The sequence below is a fragment of the Astyanax mexicanus genome, chromosome 6 (assembly GCF_023375975.1).
Source record: "Astyanax mexicanus isolate ESR-SI-001 chromosome 6, AstMex3_surface, whole genome shotgun sequence".
Lineage (NCBI taxonomy): Eukaryota > Metazoa > Chordata > Actinopteri > Characiformes > Acestrorhamphidae > Astyanax > Astyanax mexicanus.
The window spans coordinates 10,079,794-10,088,999 of NC_064413.1; the positions used below are offsets into that span (position 1 = coordinate 10,079,794).

General features: G+C 42.0%; 2 long non-coding RNA genes across 5 annotated transcripts; one reads left to right on the plus strand and one right to left on the minus strand.

Annotated features, from left to right (window-relative positions):
- Positions 1-1,506: 1,506 nt before the first annotated feature.
- Positions 1,507-2,771, plus strand: LOC125802376 (uncharacterized). 3 transcript variants are annotated; one of them, XR_007439438.1, is made up of 3 exons: positions 1,507-1,540; positions 2,266-2,313; positions 2,738-2,771. It is a non-coding gene; the product is annotated as an uncharacterized LOC125802376 (long non-coding RNA). The 3 variants fall into 3 exon arrangements; XR_007439439.1 differs by lacking the exon at positions 1,507-1,540 and adding an exon at positions 1,899-1,932; XR_007439437.1 differs by lacking the exon at positions 1,507-1,540 and adding an exon at positions 1,936-1,980.
- Positions 2,772-6,492: 3,721 nt separating this feature from the next.
- On the minus strand, positions 6,493-8,574 carry LOC125802371 (uncharacterized). Of its 2 annotated transcripts, none has more exons than XR_007439427.1 (3): positions 7,875-8,574; positions 7,365-7,568; positions 6,493-6,701 (listed from the first exon to the last, which is right to left on the minus strand). It is a non-coding gene; the product is annotated as an uncharacterized LOC125802371 (long non-coding RNA). The 2 variants fall into 2 exon arrangements; XR_007439426.1 differs by lacking the exon at positions 6,493-6,701 and adding an exon at positions 6,897-7,101 and having other exon boundaries at positions 7,510-7,568.
- Between the last annotated feature and the right edge of the window lie 632 nt (positions 8,575-9,206).

Below are 9,206 nucleotides of genomic sequence, written 5' to 3' on the forward strand. Positions count from 1 at the left end.
CACACACGCACACACACAAACATACACACCACACACACATACATACACACAGACACGCCCCCAAAAGACATGTTTAGCTAGCCTAAATTGGTTGTTGCTAAGCAACCTTGAAAATGCTCAACCACTGCATTGGGGGCGTTTGTAATTTAACACTTTGTGGGTGTGCTGACATCACATCTTGCAGGAGCTCATCTCTGTAATCAGATTGAGTTTACAGACATCAGAGACAGTCTGAGTCCAAACAGCGTTTATTAGAACCTAGCATTTATTAGCGTAGCATTTCCTGCGCATATCAGATCCCAAATCTGTCCTGGCCGATCGCCTGAACCTGGGATCCAATCGGGATGATTGGATTCCCTCTGATCCCTCTGAGTGTTTGAGGACAGAGAGTGCTGTGATGTAGAGGGGCTGTGAAGTTTAGCGACCCCATTCAAACCCAAATGCTCCGGGATCATTAGCGGCTCAGCCCGCCCTCTTCCTCTGCCGTCATTCACCGGGCAGGAAACCGGCTGACTGCTGGGAAATAAACAGCACATCAGTGAGTCTGCATTAATGTAGCACAGATAAGAGACCGTCAGAAACTATATAATTAGCCATTGCTTTCTTAGCATCTGAATGGGCACTTATCCTGTGAAAGCTCCCATTGTCTCGGGTTACTGCCCTGTACTCCACGCACCAGTTAAGCCCCACATTCACCCGCAAATCAAAGAGACCAACATTAAAATTAAGGAAGAGAGCCCTCGCCTTTGTAAATCAAAGACAATTGGAGCTCTCTGTTTCAGGAGCTGCTTTGTTTTTACATCACTTTATTGTTATTTTAATGGATTGTCTTCAAAAGGAGCTGAAATCTGGCCTCACTGCTGGTCAGGGAATAAGCCTGTTCCTCTTACTGACCCAAAGACATACTCACCTGGACCTAGAGGTAGCTCCACCCACATCTGACGTCGAGGTATAACATGTGCCATCAAAAAGAGAGTAAACATTTCAGCCTTCAAACCTTTGATTTTCATAGAAGGAGAGCAAAGAGGAGGGTAACACTTAATTGTGCTCAAATAACATTCAACCCCATGTCTATTAAATGCAACTGAACTGAAAGGTGAAAGTAAATGATTCTCTATTGAATCCAACTCTAACCCAAACTCTAATCTTAACATTTTAGCATTGGATTTAGAGTTAGATTTAAAGTTTAGGTTAAGGTTAGGGTTAGCTGGAGGGTTAGATTTTATGGTTGATTAAGGGTTAAGGTTAGGGTTAGGTGTAGGGTTAGATTTTATGTTTGATTAAGGGTTAAGGTTAGGGTTAGGTGTAGGGTTAGATTTTAGGGTTGATTAAGGGTTAAGCTTAGGGTTAGGTGTAGGGTTAGATTTTATATTTGATTAAGGGTTAATGTTAGGGTAAGCTGTAGGGTTAGATTTTAGGGTTGGTTAAGGTTAGAGTTAGATTTTAGTTGATTAGGGGTTAAGGTTAGGGTTAGGTGTAGGATTAGATTTTAGGGTTGGTTAAGGTTAGGGTTAGATTTTAGGGTTGATTAAGGGTTAAGGTTAGGGTTAGTTGTAGGGTTAGATTTTATGTTTGATTAAGGGTTAAGGTTAGGGCTAGGTGTAGGGTTAGATTTTAGGGTTGATTAAGGGTTAAGCTTAGGGTTAGGTGTAGGGTTAGATTTTAGGGTTGATTAAGGGTTAACGTTAGGGTAAGCTGTAGGGTTAGATTTTAGGGTTGATTAAGGGTTTAGGTTAGGGTTAGCTGTATGGTTGGACTTTAGGGTTAATTAAGGGTTAATGTTAGGGTAAGGTGTAGGGTTAGATTTTAGGGTTGGTTAAGGTTAGAGTTAGATTTTAGTTGATTAGGGGTTAAGGTTAGGGTTAGGTGTAGGATTAGATTTTAGGGTTGGTTAAGGTTAGGGTTAGATTTTAGGGTTGATTAAGGGTTAAGGTTAGGGTTAGGTGTAGGGTTAGATTTTAGGGTTGATTAAGGGTTAAGGTTAGGGTTAAGGTTAGGGTTAGGTATAGGATTAAATTTTGGGTTGATTAAGAGTTAAAGTTAGGGTTAGGTGTAGGGTTAGATTTTAGGGTAGGTTAAAGTTAGGGTTAGATTTTAGGGATGATTAGGGGTTAAGGTTAGGGTTAGGGTTAGATTTTAGGGTTAAGGTTTGGGTAAATTTTAGGGTTGACTAATTGTTAAGGTTAGGGTTAGGTGTAGGGTTGATTAAGGGTTAAGGTTAGGGTTAGGTGTAGGGTTAGATTTTAGGTTTGATTAATGGTTAAGGTTAGGGTTAGGTATAGGGTTAGATTTTAGGGTTGATTAAGGGTTAAGGTTAGAGTTAGGTGTAGGGTTAGATTTTAGGGTTGATTAAGGGTTAAGGTTAGGGTAAGCTGTAGGGTTTGATTTTAGGGTTCATTAAGCGTTTAGGTTAGGGTTAGCTGTAGGCTTGGACTTTAGGGTTAATTAAGGGTTAATGTTAGGGTAAGCTGTAGGGTTAGATTTTAGGGTTGGTTAAGGTTAGAGTTAGATTTTAGGGTTGATTAGGGGTTAAGGTTAGGTGTAGGGTTAGATTTTAGGGTTGATTAATGGTTAAGGTTAGGGTTAGGTATAGGATTAAATTTTGGGTTGATTAAGAGTTAAAGTTAGGGTTAGGGTTAGATTTTATGGTTAAGGTTTGGGTAAATTTTAGGGTTGACTAAGGGTTAAGGTTAGAGTTAGGTGTAGGGTTAGATTTTAGGGTTGATTAAGGGTTAAGGTTAGGGTTAGGTATAGGGTTAGATTTTAGGGTTGATTAAGGGTTAAGGTTAGGGTAAGCTTTAGGGTTTGATTTTAGGGTTGTTAAGGTTAGAGTTAGATTTTAGGGTTGATTAGGGGTTAAGGTTAGGGTTAGGTGTAGGATTAGATTTTAGGGTTGGTTAAGGTTAGGGTTAGATTTTAGGGTTGATTAAGGGTTAAGGTTAGGGTTAGGTGTAGGGTTAGATTTTAGGGTTGATTAATGGTTAAGGTTAGGGTTAGGTATAGGATTAAATTTTGGGTTGATTAAGAGTTACAGTTAGGGTTAGGTGTAGGGTTAGATTTTAGGGTAGGTTAAAGTTAGGGTTAGATTTTAGGGATGATTAGGGGTTAAGGTTAGGGTTAGGTGTAGGGTTAGATTTTAGGGTTAAGGTTTGGGTAAATTTTATGGTTGACTTAGGGTTAAGGTTAGGGTTAGGTGTAGGGTTAGATTTTAGGGTTGATTAAGGGTTAAGGTTAGGGTTAGATTTTAGGGTTGATTAAGGGTTAAGGTTAGGGTTAAGGTTAGGTATAGGATTACATTTTGGGTTGATCAAGAGTTAAAGTTAGGGTTAGGTGTAGGGTTAGATTTTATGGTTGGTTAAAGTTAGGGTTAGATTTTAGTGATGATAAGGGGGATTTAGGTTAGGGTTAGGTGTAGGGTTAGATTTTTCGGGTTAAGGTTTGGGTAAATTTTAGGGTTGACTAAGGGTTAAGATTAGGGTTAGGTGTAGGGTTAGATTTTAGGGTTGATTAAGGATTAAGGTTAGGGTTAGGTGTAAGGTTCGATTTTTAGGGTTGATTAAGGGTTAAGGTTAAGGTTATGTGTAGGGTTAGATTTTAGGGTTGATTAATGGTTAAGGTTAGGGTTAGGTGTAGGGTTAGATTTTAGGGTAGATTAAGGGTTAAGGTTAGGGTTAGATATAGGGTTAGATTTTAGGGTTGATTAAGGGTTAAGGTTAGGGTAAACTGTAGGGTTAGATTTTAGGGTTGATTAAGGGTTAATGTTAGGGTTAGGTGTAGGGTTAGATTTTAGGGTTGATTAATGGTTAAGGTTAGGGTTAGGTATAGGATTAAATTTTGGGTTGATTAAGAGTTAGGGTTAGGTGTTAGGGTTAGGTGTAGGGTTAGATTTTAGGGTAGGTTAAAGTTAGGGTTAGATTTTAGGGATGATTAGGGGTTAAGGTTAGGGTTAGGTGTAGGGTTAGATTTTAGGGTTAAGGTTTGGGTAAATTTTAGGGTTGACTAAGGGTTAAGGTCAGGGTTAGGTGTGGGTTAGATTTTAGGGTTGATTAAGGGTTAAGGTTAGGGTTAGGTGTAGGGTTAGATTTTAGAGTTGATTAAGGGTTAAATTTAGGGTTAGGTGTAGGGTTAGATTTTAGGGTTGATTAAGGGTTAAGGTTAGGGTTAGCCAGCATCAATTACTCGCGTGACACTTCAGTGTGAAAATGGCTATGAGGAGCTAACATTGAAAAGTGGACAGTGCATCTAAAACACCAATGAATGACTCTGGCCAGTGCTGAGGAGCAGGTGGTCAAAGGTGATCAGCAACAGGAGCACACACACACACACACACACTGGCTTCCTCTGGTGAGGCTGTGTTACAGTCAGGAGCTGGCAGTGCCATCTGTGTGCCCGCTTCTCCTGCCTCGCGCTTCAGCGGCACGCTAATGACACACGACCACTTGTCATCGTGTTACGTAAATGACTCCCGCCGCTATTAATCACAGCCTGTTTGCGGGATGGACCCGGGCCGTGGACTCAGCTGCGCCCCTGGCTGTGGAGGGCCGGCGGGCTGATTAGGGCCTAATGAAGGGGGTCACCTGCCGGACAAAACCTGCCGCAGCGCTGTCGCTAATGGGCAAGCTAATCATGTGTGAAAATCCACCATGTCGCGGCGGAGTTCCGGCTGCCGGCCCTGCGAAAATAAGAGGGGCTCTAATGGTTCCGTAACCGTAGGGTTTGAGCCGGAATGAAGCAACGCGTGGCAGGTTGTGTCGTAAGGCTTGTTACGGATTAGATTGGCTGTCTGTTACGGATATGATGGACAAGTTCATGAGTTAAGCAGGCGTGTAAATCCCAACATCACCATTTGCTAACCATCCGTCGGCTCTGGTTTGTACCACCATGGACAAAGTGTCAGTGCCAGCGAAGCAGAAGGCGTACGGCTCGACTTGATGCAAAGCACTGGAAGATTTCAGCATATGAGAGGAGTGTGGGGTCAGCGTTTTCTCTGCTGTAGTCAACAGTTTACAACTTTATAATAATAATGACAGACCACTATAACTAACAATTAATAGTGATCTGATGGAAAAGTAACATTTATTCACTCTATAGTGATAAAATATGTTCTCATAACAGTAATGGAACCTAAAACAGTATTTAGAACCCTATTTTGTTCACTCTCTTGCAATAACAACAAGCAATGCCATTCTAAATCATACTGATAACATATTGCTCCAGTTACAGCAACAGTGGAGCACTTTTTATAATCATATATGTATGCAAATTATTACTTGTTTTTTTAGTAGCTCCTAAATAACAACAAAGAACCAATTATAAGAAGGCATTAAATCAGGTCGTCCGTGCCCAAACATCTCCTGTGGAGACCCAAGTTTATTTTAAAGTAGACTAGTCTGAATCACTGCCCATCATTTCACCTCTATGGGGTTAATAAAGGTTAATAAAATGCCTGGACCCCAATGACAGCCATTTGAAAAGCAGTTTGAATATGGGCTTTCAGTTATTATAGCAGTGGTTATTACTGTTCATAGGAATCAATAAGTTCTACATAAATTTCAGACAAAAAGAAATATGCTATGCTTTCTCACAATTTACACAGGTTAATGTGGCCCATCCAAATTCAATCATTTGTGTCATGTGTTCTTTATGTGGCAGTGTGAACACCTAAAAACACACTGAATCTGACACAACCCTCTGATATTTTCCATTACAGTTTGGGCCACCTCAATAAGTAGTATTGAAATCTGAAATGAATGTGACTTTTACATGAAAATTGTGGCAGCCATGTAGTGTTTAATGAATTAGCTGAACTCAATCACTTCTTGAACTCATTATGACTAGGACGAAACCGAAACTTCACATGAAGTGATGCTCTGCGTGATGTGCCTGTAGAGGGAGCCCAGGAGCAAGAATGATAGCTGTTACTTAATGCTGTTTTAAATCTAAAACATGTATTAATGAATATTTAAATGTGTTCAGTGGTGCTGTGTTGTGGCAGCGCTCTGACTGAACTCTGTGATCTGAGTTGTAGAGTCACACTGAGCATGAGATTACAGCACTGACCACCACTCAGCAGCCGGGCGGGGGGCTTTCAGCTGAATTACATGCACATTTTAAACCCTCAGCAGGGGGCCGTCAGGAATTAATCCTGGGTGATTGATGATGATCCTTCTTCTGATGTGTGGAAGAGGAAACCTTGCTAGCTACTCTGCTGACGGATACTTCCTCTCTAAACACATCCTTAAAAATCAGAATTCCTTAAAAATCAGAATTCCTTAAAAATCTGAATTCCTTACAAATCAGAATTTCTTAAAAATCAAGATTTTTTTAAAGACCAGGAGTCTTTTAAAATAAAAACTTTAAATATCAGGATTCTTAAAGATCATGATTCCTTAAAATCTACTAATCTAACCAGCACAGTGTTGGCTTTCTGTTATCAAACCCCAAAACCTACTAATCTAACCAGCACAGCTCTGCCCATCTCTTATCAAACCCCAAAATCTACTAATCTAACCAGCACAGTGCCGTCCATCTGTTATCAAACCCCAGAACCTACTAATCTAACAGCACAGCATCATCCATCTGTTATCAAACCCCAGAACCTACTAATCTAACCAGCACAGCTCCATCCATCTGTTATCAAACACCAGAACCTACTAATCTAACCAGCACAGCACCATCCATCTGTTATCAAACCCCAGAACCTACTAATCTAACCAGCACAGCTCCATCCATCTGTTATCAAACCCCAGAACCCACTAATCTAACCAGCACAGCTCCGTCCATCTGTTATCAAACCCCAGAACCCACTAATCTAACCAGCACAGCGCCGTCCATCTGTTATCAAACCCCAGAACCTACTAATATAACCAGCACAGCACCATCGATCTGTTATCAAACCTTAGAACCTACTAATCTAACCAGCACAGCTCCATCCATCTGTTATCAAACCCCAGAACCCACTAATCTAACCAGCACAGCACCATCCATCTGTTATCAAACCCCAGAACCTACTAATCTAACCAGCACAGCTCCATCCATCTGTTATCAAACCCCAGAACCTACTAATCTAATCAGCACAGCTCCATCCATCTGTTATCAAACCTCAGAACCTACTAATCTAACCAGCACAGCATCATACATCTGTTATCAAACCCCAGAACCCACTAATCTAACCAGCACAGCGCTGTCCATCTGTTATCAAACCCCAGAACCCACTAATCTAACCAGCACAGCGCCGTCCATCTGTCATCAAACCCCAGAACCTACTAATCTAACCAGCACAGCACCATCCATCTGTTATCAAACCCCGGAACCCACTAATCTAACCAGCACAGCTCCATCCGTCTGTTATCAAACCCCAGAACCTACTAATCTAATCAGCACAGCACCATCCATCTGTTATCAAACTCCAGAACCCACTAATCTAACCAGCACAGCTCCATCCATCTGTTATCAAACCCCAGAACTTACTAATCTAATCAGCACAGCTCCATCCATCTGTTATCAAACCCCAGAACCTACTAATCTAACCAGCACAGCACCATCCATCTGTTATCAAACCCCAGAACCTACTAATCTAACCAGCACAGCATCATCCATCTGTTATCAAACCCCAGAACCTACTAATCTAACCAGCACAGCTCCATCCATCTGTTATCAAACCCCAGAACCCACTAATCTAACCAGCACAGCGCTGTCCATCTGTTAACAAACCCCAGAACCCACTAATCTAACCAGCACAGTGCCGTCCATCTGTTATCAAACCCCAGAACCTACTAATCTAACCAGCACAGCACCATCCATCTGTTATCAAACCCCAGAACCCACTAATCTAACCAGCACAGCTCCATCCGTCTGTTATCAAACCCCAGAACCTACTAATCTAATCAGCACAGCACCATCCATCTGTTATCAAACTCCAGAACCCACTAATCTAACCAGCACAGCTCCATCCATCTGTTATCAAACCCCAGAACCTACTAATCTAATCAGCACAGCTCCATCCATCTGTTATCAAACCCCAGAACCTACTAATCTAACCAGCACAGCACCATCCATCTGTTATCAAACCCCAGAACCTACTAATCTAACCAGCACAGCATCATCCATCTGTTATCAAACCCCAGAACCTACTAATCTAACCAGCACAGCTCCATCCATCTGTTATCAAACCCCAGAACCCACTAATCTAACCAGCACAGCGCTGTCCATCTGTTAACAAACCCCAGAACCCACTAATCTAACCAGCACAGTGCCGTCCATCTGTTATCAAACCCCAGAACCTACTAATCTAACCAGCACAGCACCATCCATCTGTTATCAAACCCCAGAACCCACTAATCTAACCAGCACAGCGCTGTCCATCTGTTAACAAACCCCAGAACCCACTAATCTAACCAGCACAGTGCCGTCCATCTGTTATCAAACCCCAGAACCTACTAATCTAACCAGCACAGCACCATCCATCTGTTATCAAACCCCAGAACCTACTAATCTAACCAGCACAGCTCCATCCATCTGTTATCAAACCCCAGAACCCACTAATCTAACCAGCACAGCACCATCCATCTGTTATCAAACACCAGAACCTACTAATCTAACCAGCACAGATCCATCCATCTGTTATCAAACCCCAGAACCTACTAATCTAACCAGCACAGCACCATCCATCTGTTATAAAACCCCAGAACCTACTAATCTAACCAGCACAGCATCATCCATCTGTTATCAAACCCCAGAACCTACTAATCTAACCAGCACAGCACCATCCATCTGTTATCAAACCGCAGAACCTACTAATCTAACCAGCACAGCATCATCCATCTGTTGTCAAACCCCAGAACCTACTAATCTAACCAGCACAGCTCCATCCATCTGTTATCAAACCCCAGAACACTCTACCAAACTACCATACTCTGCCTCACTCTACCACACTCTACCATACTCTGCCTCACACTACCACACTCTACCTCATTCTAACCTCACTCTACCACACTCTGCCTCGCTCTACCACACTCTACCAAACTCTACCATACTCTGCCTTACTCTACCTCACTCTACCATACTCTGCCTCACTCTACCACACTCTGCCTTATACTACCACACTCTACCTCATTCTAACCTCACTCCACCATACTCTACCACATTCTGCCACACTCTGCATCACTCTACCCTCACTCTACCATGCTCTGCTTTACTCTACCCTC